The 9,453-nt window shown below is 46.4% G+C and overlaps 29 non-coding genes across 29 annotated transcripts; all 29 read right to left on the bottom strand.

The window, feature by feature from the left end:
• Positions 1 to 92: 92 nt before the first annotated feature.
• Trnav-uac (transfer RNA valine (anticodon UAC)) lies at positions 93 to 165 on the bottom strand. The gene has a single exon. It is a non-coding gene; the product is annotated as a tRNA-Val (tRNA).
• A 242-nt stretch (positions 166 to 407) lies between these two features.
• Positions 408 to 479, bottom strand: Trnav-uac (transfer RNA valine (anticodon UAC)). The gene has a single exon. It is a non-coding gene; the product is annotated as a tRNA-Val (tRNA).
• A 241-nt stretch (positions 480 to 720) lies between these two features.
• On the bottom strand, positions 721 to 793 carry Trnav-uac (transfer RNA valine (anticodon UAC)). Its single transcript has one exon. It is a non-coding gene; the product is annotated as a tRNA-Val (tRNA).
• Positions 794 to 1,035: 242 nt separating this feature from the next.
• On the bottom strand, positions 1,036 to 1,108 carry Trnav-uac (transfer RNA valine (anticodon UAC)). The gene has a single exon. It is a non-coding gene; the product is annotated as a tRNA-Val (tRNA).
• Positions 1,109 to 1,350: 242 nt separating this feature from the next.
• Positions 1,351 to 1,423, bottom strand: Trnav-uac (transfer RNA valine (anticodon UAC)). The gene has a single exon. It is a non-coding gene; the product is annotated as a tRNA-Val (tRNA).
• A 242-nt stretch (positions 1,424 to 1,665) lies between these two features.
• On the bottom strand, positions 1,666 to 1,738 carry Trnav-uac (transfer RNA valine (anticodon UAC)). The gene has a single exon. It is a non-coding gene; the product is annotated as a tRNA-Val (tRNA).
• A 242-nt stretch (positions 1,739 to 1,980) lies between these two features.
• Positions 1,981 to 2,053, bottom strand: Trnav-uac (transfer RNA valine (anticodon UAC)). Its single transcript has one exon. It is a non-coding gene; the product is annotated as a tRNA-Val (tRNA).
• Positions 2,054 to 2,295: 242 nt separating this feature from the next.
• On the bottom strand, positions 2,296 to 2,368 carry Trnav-uac (transfer RNA valine (anticodon UAC)). Its single transcript has one exon. It is a non-coding gene; the product is annotated as a tRNA-Val (tRNA).
• A 555-nt stretch (positions 2,369 to 2,923) lies between these two features.
• Trnav-uac (transfer RNA valine (anticodon UAC)) lies at positions 2,924 to 2,996 on the bottom strand. Its single transcript has one exon. It is a non-coding gene; the product is annotated as a tRNA-Val (tRNA).
• A 242-nt stretch (positions 2,997 to 3,238) lies between these two features.
• On the bottom strand, positions 3,239 to 3,311 carry Trnav-uac (transfer RNA valine (anticodon UAC)). Its single transcript has one exon. It is a non-coding gene; the product is annotated as a tRNA-Val (tRNA).
• A 242-nt stretch (positions 3,312 to 3,553) lies between these two features.
• Trnav-uac (transfer RNA valine (anticodon UAC)) lies at positions 3,554 to 3,626 on the bottom strand. Its single transcript has one exon. It is a non-coding gene; the product is annotated as a tRNA-Val (tRNA).
• Positions 3,627 to 3,868: 242 nt separating this feature from the next.
• Positions 3,869 to 3,941, bottom strand: Trnav-uac (transfer RNA valine (anticodon UAC)). Its single transcript has one exon. It is a non-coding gene; the product is annotated as a tRNA-Val (tRNA).
• Positions 3,942 to 4,182: 241 nt separating this feature from the next.
• Trnav-uac (transfer RNA valine (anticodon UAC)) lies at positions 4,183 to 4,255 on the bottom strand. The gene has a single exon. It is a non-coding gene; the product is annotated as a tRNA-Val (tRNA).
• A 242-nt stretch (positions 4,256 to 4,497) lies between these two features.
• On the bottom strand, positions 4,498 to 4,570 carry Trnav-uac (transfer RNA valine (anticodon UAC)). Its single transcript has one exon. It is a non-coding gene; the product is annotated as a tRNA-Val (tRNA).
• A 242-nt stretch (positions 4,571 to 4,812) lies between these two features.
• Trnav-uac (transfer RNA valine (anticodon UAC)) lies at positions 4,813 to 4,885 on the bottom strand. The gene has a single exon. It is a non-coding gene; the product is annotated as a tRNA-Val (tRNA).
• Positions 4,886 to 5,127: 242 nt separating this feature from the next.
• On the bottom strand, positions 5,128 to 5,200 carry Trnav-uac (transfer RNA valine (anticodon UAC)). The gene has a single exon. It is a non-coding gene; the product is annotated as a tRNA-Val (tRNA).
• A 242-nt stretch (positions 5,201 to 5,442) lies between these two features.
• Trnav-uac (transfer RNA valine (anticodon UAC)) lies at positions 5,443 to 5,515 on the bottom strand. Its single transcript has one exon. It is a non-coding gene; the product is annotated as a tRNA-Val (tRNA).
• Positions 5,516 to 5,756: 241 nt separating this feature from the next.
• On the bottom strand, positions 5,757 to 5,829 carry Trnav-uac (transfer RNA valine (anticodon UAC)). Its single transcript has one exon. It is a non-coding gene; the product is annotated as a tRNA-Val (tRNA).
• A 242-nt stretch (positions 5,830 to 6,071) lies between these two features.
• Trnav-uac (transfer RNA valine (anticodon UAC)) lies at positions 6,072 to 6,144 on the bottom strand. The gene has a single exon. It is a non-coding gene; the product is annotated as a tRNA-Val (tRNA).
• A 242-nt stretch (positions 6,145 to 6,386) lies between these two features.
• Positions 6,387 to 6,459, bottom strand: Trnav-uac (transfer RNA valine (anticodon UAC)). The gene has a single exon. It is a non-coding gene; the product is annotated as a tRNA-Val (tRNA).
• Positions 6,460 to 6,701: 242 nt separating this feature from the next.
• Trnav-uac (transfer RNA valine (anticodon UAC)) lies at positions 6,702 to 6,774 on the bottom strand. The gene has a single exon. It is a non-coding gene; the product is annotated as a tRNA-Val (tRNA).
• Positions 6,775 to 7,015: 241 nt separating this feature from the next.
• Trnav-uac (transfer RNA valine (anticodon UAC)) lies at positions 7,016 to 7,088 on the bottom strand. The gene has a single exon. It is a non-coding gene; the product is annotated as a tRNA-Val (tRNA).
• A 242-nt stretch (positions 7,089 to 7,330) lies between these two features.
• Trnav-uac (transfer RNA valine (anticodon UAC)) lies at positions 7,331 to 7,403 on the bottom strand. Its single transcript has one exon. It is a non-coding gene; the product is annotated as a tRNA-Val (tRNA).
• Positions 7,404 to 7,645: 242 nt separating this feature from the next.
• Trnav-uac (transfer RNA valine (anticodon UAC)) lies at positions 7,646 to 7,718 on the bottom strand. Its single transcript has one exon. It is a non-coding gene; the product is annotated as a tRNA-Val (tRNA).
• Positions 7,719 to 7,960: 242 nt separating this feature from the next.
• Trnav-uac (transfer RNA valine (anticodon UAC)) lies at positions 7,961 to 8,033 on the bottom strand. Its single transcript has one exon. It is a non-coding gene; the product is annotated as a tRNA-Val (tRNA).
• Positions 8,034 to 8,273: 240 nt separating this feature from the next.
• Trnav-uac (transfer RNA valine (anticodon UAC)) lies at positions 8,274 to 8,346 on the bottom strand. The gene has a single exon. It is a non-coding gene; the product is annotated as a tRNA-Val (tRNA).
• Positions 8,347 to 8,588: 242 nt separating this feature from the next.
• On the bottom strand, positions 8,589 to 8,661 carry Trnav-uac (transfer RNA valine (anticodon UAC)). The gene has a single exon. It is a non-coding gene; the product is annotated as a tRNA-Val (tRNA).
• Positions 8,662 to 8,902: 241 nt separating this feature from the next.
• Trnav-uac (transfer RNA valine (anticodon UAC)) lies at positions 8,903 to 8,975 on the bottom strand. Its single transcript has one exon. It is a non-coding gene; the product is annotated as a tRNA-Val (tRNA).
• A 242-nt stretch (positions 8,976 to 9,217) lies between these two features.
• Trnav-uac (transfer RNA valine (anticodon UAC)) lies at positions 9,218 to 9,290 on the bottom strand. Its single transcript has one exon. It is a non-coding gene; the product is annotated as a tRNA-Val (tRNA).
• Between the last annotated feature and the right edge of the window lie 163 nt (positions 9,291 to 9,453).

Genomic DNA, 9,453 nt, shown 5'->3' with positions numbered 1-9,453 from the left:
GTAGCGGCAATCTTCTGTTCACAGATTACGAATTAACTAGTAAGAAAGGCCTTCGTTAATATTTCAATAAACAGAAATACACGGCAAAAGGCTGTTTCCGCCCGGGATCGAACCGGGGACCTTGCGCGTGTAAAGCGCACGTGATAACCACAACACCTTGGAAACGAGGTTGAATGGATACACGACCTGTCCGTAGTGGGCTGAGTGTCCTCGGCGCTCCCTGCAATGTTTCGTTCAGTTTTTTAACCAACGTGGAGCGTAAAGTCCTGCGGGGACTCTAGAGAAGAAAGAGAAATATTTTTTTACTGTTAGCATTTAGTGGCAATCTTCTGTCCACAGATTACGAATTAACTAGTCAGAAAAGCCTTCGTTAGTATTTCAATAAACAGAAGAATACTTCAAAAGGCTGTTTCCGCCCGGGTCGAACCGGGGACCTTGCGCCTGTAAAGCGCACGTGATAACCACTACACCACGGAAACGAGGTTGAATGGATACACGACCTGTCCGTAGTGGGCCGAGTTTCCTATTCGCTCCCTGCAATGTTTTGTTCACTTTTTAACCAACGTGGAGCGTAAAGTCCCGCGGGGACTCTAGAGAAGAAAGAGAAATATTTTTTTACCGTTAGCATTTAGCGGCAATCTTCTGTTCACAGATTACGAATTAACTAGTAAGAAAGGCCTTCGTTAATATTTCAATAAACAGAAAAATACGGCAAAAGGCTGTTTCCGACCGGGATCGAACCGGGGACCTTGCGCGTGTAAAGCGCACGTGATAACCACTACACCACGGAAACAAGGTTGAACGGATGCACGACCTGTCCGTAGTGGGCCGAGTGTCCTCGGCGCTCCCTGCAATGTTTCGTTCAGTTTTTTAACCAACGTGGAGCGTAAAGTCCTGCGGGGTCTCTGGAGAAGAAAGAGAAATATTTTTCTACCGTTAGCATTTAGCGGCAATTTTCTGTTCACAGATTACGAATTAACTAGTAAGAAAGGCCTTCGTAAATATTTCAATAAACAGAAAAATACGGCAAAAGGCTGTTTCCGCCCGGAATCGAACCGGGGACCTTGCGCGTGTAAAGCGCACGTGATAACCACTACACCACGGAAACGAGGTTGAATGGATACACGACCTGTCCGTATTGGGCCGAGTGTCCTAGGCGCTCCCTGCAATGTTTCGTTCACTTTTTTAACCAACGTGGAGCGTAAAGTCCTGCGGGGACTCTAGAGAAGAAAGAGAAATATTTTTTTACCGTTAGCATTTAGCGGCAATCTTCTGTTGACAGATTACGAATTAACTAGTAAGAAAGGCCTTCGTTAATATTTCAATAAACAGAAAAATACGGCAAAAGGCTGTTTCCGACCGGGATCGAATCGGGGACCTTGCGCGTGTAAAGCGCACGTGATAACCACTACACCACGGAAACAAGGTTGAACGGATGCACGACCTGTCCGTAGTGGGCCGAGTGTCCTCGGCGCTCCCTGCAATGTTTCGTTCAGTTTTTTAACCAACGTGGAGCGTAAAGTCCTGCGGGGTCTCTGGAGAAGAAAGAGAAATATTTTTCTACCGTTAGCATTTAGCGGCAATCTTCTGTTCACAGATTACGAATTAACTAGTAAGAAAGGCCTTCGTAAATATTTCAATAAACAGAAAAATACGGCAAAAGGCTGTTTCCGGCCGGGATCGAACCGGGGACCTTGCGCGTGTAAAGCGCACGTGATAACCACTACACCACGGAAACAAGGTTTAACGGATGCACGACCTGTCCGTAGTGGGCCGAGTGTCCTCGGCGCTCCCTGCAATGTTTCGTTCAGTTTTTTAACCAACGTGGAGCGTAAAGTCCTGCGGGGACTCTAGAGAAGAAAGAGAAATATTTTTTTACTGTTAGCATTTTGCGGCAATCTTCTGTCCACAGATTACGAATTAACTAGTAAGAAAGGCCTTCGTTAATATTTCAATAAACAGAAGAATACGGCAAAAGGCTGTTTCCGCCCGGGATCGAACCGGGGACCTTGCGCGTGTAAAGCGCACGTGATAACCACTACACCACGGAAACAAGGTTAAACGGATGCACGACCTGTCCGTAGTGGGCAGAGTGTCCTAGGCGCTCCCTGCAATGTTTCGTTCACTTTTTTAACCAACGTGGAGCGTAAAGTCCTGCGGGGACTCTAGAGAAGAAAGAGAAATATTTTTTTACCGTTAGCATGTAGCGGCAATCTTCTGTTCACAGATTACGAATTAACTAGTAAGAAAGGCCTTCGTTAATATTTCAATAAACAGAAATACACGGCAAAAGGCTGTTTCCGCCCGGGATCGAACCGGGGACCTTGCGCGTGTAAAGCGCACGTGATAACCACAACACCTTGGAAACGAGGTTGAATGGATACACGACCTGTCCGTAGTGGGCTGAGTGTCCTCGGCGCTCCCTGCAATGTTTCGTTCAGTTTTTTAACCAACGTGGAGCGTAAAGTCCTGCGGGGACTCTAGAGAAGAAAGAGAAATATTTTTTTACTGTTAGCATTTAGTGGCAATCTTCTGTCCACAGATTACGAATTAACTAGTCAGAAAAGCCTTCGTTAGTATTTCAATAAACAGAAGAATACGGCAAAAGGCTGTTTCCGCCCGGGTCGAACCGGGGACCTTGCGCCTGTAAAGCGCACGTGATAACCACAACACCACGGAAACGAGGTTGAATGGATACACGACCTGTCCGTAGTGGGCCGAGTTTCCTATTCGCTCCCTGCAATGTTTTGTTCACTTTTTAACCAACGTGGAGCGTAAAGTCCCGCGGGGACTCTAGAGAAGAAAGAGAAATATTTTTTTACCGTTAGCATTTAGCGGCAATCTTCTGTTCACAGATTACGAATTAACTAGTAAGAAAGGCCTTCGTTAATATTTCAATAAACAGAAAAATACGGCAAAAGGCTGTTTCCGACCGGGATCGAACCGGGGACCTTGCGCGTGTAAAGCGCACGTGATAACCACTACACCACGGAAACAAGGTTGAACGGATGCACGACCTGTCCGTAGTGGGCCGAGTGTCCTCGGCGCTCCCTGCAATGTTTCGTTCAGTTTTTTAACCAACGTGGAGCGTAAAGTCCTGCGGGGTCTCTGGAGAAGAAAGAGAAATATTTTTCTACCGTTAGCATTTAGCGGCAATTTTCTGTTCACAGATTACGAATTAACTAGTAAGAAAGGCCTTCGTAAATATTTCAATAAACAGAAAAATACGGCAAAAGGCTGTTTCCGCCCGGAATCGAACCGGGGACCTTGCGCGTGTAAAGCGCACGTGATAACCACTACACCACGGAAACGAGGTTGAATGGATACACGACCTGTCCGTATTGGGCCGAGTGTCCTAGGCGCTCCCTGCAATGTTTCGTTCACTTTTTTAACCAACGTGGAGCGTAAAGTCCTGCGGGGACTCTAGAGAAGAAAGAGAAATATTTTTTTACCGTTAGCATTTAGCGGCAATCTTCTGTTCACAGATTACGAATTAACTAGTAAGAAAGGCCTTCGTTAATATTTCAATAAACAGAAAAATACGGCAAAAGGCTGTTTCCACCCGGGATCGAACCGGGGACCTTGCGCGTGTAAAGCGCACGTGATAACCACTACACCACGGAAACAAGGTTGAACGGATGCACGACCTGTCCGTAGTGGGCCGAGTGTCCTCGGCGCTCCCTGCAATGTTTCGTTCAGTTTTTTAACCAACGTGGAGCGTAAAGTCCTGCGGGGACTCTAGAGAAGAAAGAGAAATATTTTTTTACTGTTAGCATTTAGTGGCAATCTTCTGTCCACAGATTACGAATTAACTAGTAAGAAAGGCCTTCGTTAATATTTCAATAAACAGAAGAATACGGCAAAAGGCTGTTTCCGCCCGGGATCGAACCGGGGACCTTGCGCGTGTAAAGCGCACGTGATAACCACTACACCACGGAAACAAGGTTGAACGGATGCACGACCTGTCCGTATTTGCCGAGTGTCCTCGGCGCTCCCTGCAATGTTTCGTTCAGTTTTTTAACCAACGTGGAGCGTAAAGTCCTGCGGGGACTCTAGAGAAGAAAGAGAAATATTTTTTTACTGTTAGCAATTAGTGGCAATCTTCTGTCCACAGATTACGAATTAACTAGTAAGAAAGGCCTTCGTTAATATTTCAATAAACAGAAGAATACGGCAAAAGGCTGTTTCCACCCGGGATCGAACCGGGGCCCTTGCGCGTGTAAAGCGCACGTGATAACCACTACACCATGGAAACGAGGTTGAATGGATACACGACCTGTCCGTAGTGGGCCGAGTGTCCTAGGCGCTCAATGCAATGTTTCGTTCACTTTTTTAACCAACGTGGAGCGTAAAGTCCTGCGGGGTCTCTGGAGAAGAAAGAGAAATATTTTTGTACCGTTAGCATTTAGCGGCAATCTTCTGTTCACAGATTAAGAATTAACTAGTAAGAACGACCTTCGTAAATATTTCAATAAACAGAAAAATACGGCAAAAGGCTGTTTCCGGCCGGGATCGAACCGGGGACCTTGCGCGTGTAAAGCGCACGTGATAACCACTACACCACGGAAACGAGGTTGAATGGATACACGACCTGTCCGTAGTGGGCCGAGTGTCCTCGGCGCTCCCTGCAATGTTTCGTTCAGTTTTTTAACCAACGTGGAGCTTAAAGTCCTGCGGGGACTCTAGAGAAGAAAGAGAAATATTTTTTTACTGTTAGCATTTAGTGGCAATCTTCTGTCCACAGATTACGAATTAACTAGTAAGAAAGGCCTTCGTTAATATTTCAATAAACAGAAGAATACGGCAAAAGGCTGTTTCCGCCCGGGATCGAACCGGGGACCTTGCGCGTGTAAAGCGCACGTGATAACCACTACACCACGGAAACGAGGTTGAACGGATGCACGACCTGTCCGTAGTGGGCAGAGTGTCCTAGGCGCTCCCTGCAATGTTTCGTTCACTTTTTTAACCAACGTGGAGCGTAAAGTCCTGCGGGGACTCTAGAGAAGAAAGAGAAATATTTTTTTACCGTTAGCATGTAGCGGCAATCTTCTGTTCACAGATTACGAATTAACTAGTAAGAAAGGCCTTCGTTAATATTTCAATAAACAGAAATACACGGCAAAAGGCTGTTTCCGCCCGGGATCGAACCGGGGACCTTGCGCGTGTAAAGCGCACGTGATAACCACTACACCTTGGAAACGAGGTTGAATGGATGCACGACCTGTCCGTAGTGGGCTGAGTGTCCTCGGCGCTCCCTGCAATGTTTCGTTCAGTTTTTTAACCAACGTGGAGCGTAAAGTCCTGCGGGGACTCTAGAGAAGAAAGAGAAATATTTTTTTACTGTTAGCATTTAGTGGCAATCTTCTGTCCACAGATTACGAATTAACTAGTCAGAAAAGCCTTCGTTAGTATTTCAATAAACAGAAGAATACGGCAAAAGGCTGTTTCCGCCCGGGATCGAACCGGGGACCTTGCGCCTGTAAAGCGCACGTGATAACCACTACACCACGGAAACGAGGTTGAATGGATACACGACCTGTCCGTAGTGGGCCGAGTTTCCTATTCGCTCCCTGCAATGTTTTGTTCACTTTTTAACCAACGTGGAGCGTAAAGTCCCGCGGGGACTCTAGAGAAGAAAGAGAAATATTTTTTTACCGTTAGCATTTAGCGGCAATCTTCTGTTCACAGATTACGAATTAACTAGTAAGAAAGGCCTTCGTTAATATTTCAATAAACAGAAAAATACGGCAAAAGGCTGTTTCCGACCGGGATCGAACCGGGGACCTTGCGCGTGTAAAGCGCACGTGATAACCACTACACCACGGAAACAAGGTTGAACGGATGCACGACCTGTCCGTAGTGGGCCGAGTGTCCTCGGCGCTCCCTGCAATGTTTCGTTCAGTTTTTTAACCAACGTGGAGCGTAAAGTCCTGCGGGGTCTCTGGAGAAGAAAGAGAAATATTTTTCTACCGTTAGCATTTAGCGGCAATTTTCTGTTCACAGATTACGAATTAACTAGTAAGAAAGGCCTTCGTAAATATTTCAATAAACAGAAAAATACGGCAAAAGGCTGTTTCCGCCCGGAATCGAACCGGGGACCTTGCGCGTGTAAAGCGCACGTGATAACCACTACACCACGGAAACGAGGTTGAATGGATACACGACCTGTCCGTATTGGGCCGAGTGTCCTAGGCGCTCCCTGCAATGTTTCGTTCACTTTTTTAACCAACGTGGAGCGTAAAGTCCTGCGGGGACTCTAGAGAAGAAAGAGAAATATTTTTTTACCGTTAGCATTTAGCGGCAATCTTCTGTTCACAGATTACGAATTAACTAGTAAGAAAGGCCTTCGTTAATATTTCAATAAACAGAAAAATACGGCAAAAGGCTGTTTCCACCCGGGATCGAACCGGGGACCTTGCGCGTGTAAAGCGCACGTGATAACCACTACACCACGGAAACAAGGTTGAACGGATGCACGACCTGTCCGTAGTGGGCCGAGTGTCCTCGGCGCTCCCTGCAATGTTTCGTTCAGTTTTTTAACCAACGTGGAGCGTAAAGTCCTGCGGGGACTCTAGAGAAGAAAGAGAAATATTTTTTTACTGTTAGCATTTAGTGGCAATCTTCTGTCCACAGATTACGAATTAACTAGTAAGAAAGGCCTTCGTTAATATTTCAATAAACAGAAGAATACGGCAAAAGGCTGTTTCCGCCCGGGACCGAACCGGGGACCTTGCGCGTGTAAAGCGCACGTGATAACCACTACACCACGGAAACAAGGTTGAACGGATGCACGACCTGTCCGTATTTGCCGAGTGTCCTCGGCGCTCCCTGCAATGTTTCGTTCAGTTTTTTAACCAACGTGGAGCGTAAAGTCCTGCGGGGACTCTAGAGAAGAAAGAGAAATATTTTTTTACTGTTAGCAATTAGTGGCAATCTTCTGTCCACAGATTACGAATTAACTAGTAAGAAAGGCCTTCGTTAATATTTCAATAAACAGAAGAATACGGCAAAAGGCTGTTTCCACCCGGGATCGAACCGGGGCCCTTGCGCGTGTAAAGCGCACGTGATAACCACTACACCATGGAAACGAGGTTGAATGGATACACGACCTGTCCGTAGTGGGCCGAGTGTCCTAGGCGCTCCCTGCAATGTTTCGTTCACTTTTTTAACCAACGTGGAGCGTAAAGTCCTGCGGGGTCTCTGGAGAAGAAAGAGAAATATTTTTGTACCGTTAGCATTTAGCGGCAATCTTCTGTTCACAGATTAAGAATTAACTAGTAAGAACGACCTTCGTAAATATTTCAATAAACAGAAAAATACGGCAAAAGGCTGTTTCCGGCCGGGATCGAACCGGGGACCTTGCGCGTGTAAAGCGCACGTGATAACCACTACACCACGGAAACGAGGTTGAATGGATACACGACCTGTCCGTAGTGGGCCGAGTGTCCTCGGCGCTCCCTGCAATGTTTCGTTCAGTTTTTTAACCAACTTGGAGCTTAAAGTCCTGCGGGGACTCTAGAGAAGAAAGAGAAATATTTTTTTACTGTTAGCATTTAGTGGCAATCTTCTGTCCACAGATTACAAATTAACTAGTAAGAAAGGCCTTCGTTAATATTTCAATAAACAGAAGAATACGGCAAAAGGCTGTTTCCGCCCGGGATCGAACCGGGGACCTTGCGCGTGTAAAGCGCACGTGATAACCACTACACCACGGAAACAAGGTTGAACGGATGCACGACCTGTCCGTAGTGGGCCGAGTGTCCTAGGCGCTCCCTGCAATGTTTCGTTACCTTTTTTAACCAACGTGGAGCGTAAAGTCCTGCGGGGACTCTAGAGAAGAAAGAGAAATATTTTTTTACTGTTAGCATTTAGTGGCAATCTTCTGTCCACAGATTACGAATTAACTAGTAAGAAAGGCCTTCGTTAGTATTTCAATAAACAGAAGAATACGGCAAAAGGCTGTTTCCGCCCGGGATCGAAACGGGGACCTTGCGCCTGTAAAGCGCACGTGATAACCACTACACCACGGAAACGAGGTTGAATGGATACACGACCTGTCCGTAGTGGGCCGAGTGTCCTAGGCGCTCCCTGCAATGTTTCGTTCACTTTTTAACCAACGTGGAGCGTAAAGTCCTGCGGGGACTCTAGAGAAGAAAGAGAAATATTTTTTTACCGTTAGCATTTAGTGGCAATCTTCTGTTCACAGATTACGAATTAACTAGTAAGAAAGGCCTTCGTAATATTTCAATAAACAGAAAAATACGGCAAAAGGCTGTTTCCGACCGGGATCGAACCGGGGACCTTGCGCGTGTAAAGCGCACGTGATAACCACTCCACCACGGAGACAAGGTTGAACGGATGCACGACCTGTCCGTAGTGGGCCGAGTGTCCTCGGCGCTCCCTGCAATGTTTCGTTCAGTTTTTTAACCAACGTGGAGCGTAAAGTCCTGCGGGGTCTCTGGAGAAGAAAGAGAAATATTTTTCTACCGTTAGCATTTAGCGGCAATTTTCTGTTCACAGATTACGAATTAACTAGTAAGAAAGGCCTTCGTAAATATTTCAATAAACAGAAAAATACGGCAAAAGGCTGTTTCCGGCCGGGATCGAACCGGGGACCTAGCGCGTGTAAAGCGCACGTGATAACCACTACACCACGGAAACAAGGTTGAACGGATGCACGACCTGTCCGTAGTGGGCCGAGTGTCTTTGGCGCTCCCTGCAATGTTTCGTTCAGTTTTTTAACCAACGTGGAGCGTAAAGTCCTGCGGGGACTCTAGAAAAGAAAGAGAAATATTTTTTTCTGTTAGCATTTAGTGGCAATCTTCTGTCCACAGATTACGAATTAACTAGTAAGAAAGGCCTTCGTTAATATTTCAATAAACAGAAGAATACGGCAAAAGGCTGTTTCCGCCCGGGATCGAACCGGGGACCTTGCGCGTGTAAAGCGCACGTGATAACCACTACACCACGGAAACAAGGTTGAACGGATGCACGACCTGTCCGTAGTGGGCCGAGTGTCCTCGGCGCTCCCTGCAATGTTTCGTTCAGTTTTTTAACCAACGTGGAGCGTAAAGTCCTGCGGGGACTCTAGAGAAGAAAGAGAAATATTTTTTTACTGTTAGCATTTAGTGGCAATCTTCTGTCCACAGATTACGAATTAACTAGTAAGAAAGGCCTTCGTTAATATTTCAATAAACAGAAGAATACGGCAAAAGGCTGTTTCCGCCCGGGACCGAACCGGGGACCTTGCGCGTGTAAAGCGCACGTGATAACCACTACACCACGGAAACAAGGTTGAACGGATGCACGACCTGTCCGTATTTGCCGAGTGTCCTCGGCGCTCCCTGCAATGTTTCGTTCAGTTTTTTAACCAACGTGGAGCGTAAAGTCCTGCGGGGACTCTAGAGAAGAAAGAGAAATATTTTTTTACCGTTAGCATGTAGCGGCAATCTT

This window comes from Haemaphysalis longicornis, unplaced genomic scaffold (genome assembly GCF_048455015.1).
Source record: "Haemaphysalis longicornis isolate Haplotype H1 unplaced genomic scaffold, Haemaphysalis longicornis Haplotype H1 scaffold_9, whole genome shotgun sequence".
NCBI classification, from domain to species: Eukaryota; Metazoa; Arthropoda; class Arachnida; order Ixodida; family Ixodidae; genus Haemaphysalis; species Haemaphysalis longicornis.
This window is presented reverse-complemented; position numbering and strand designations above follow the sequence as displayed.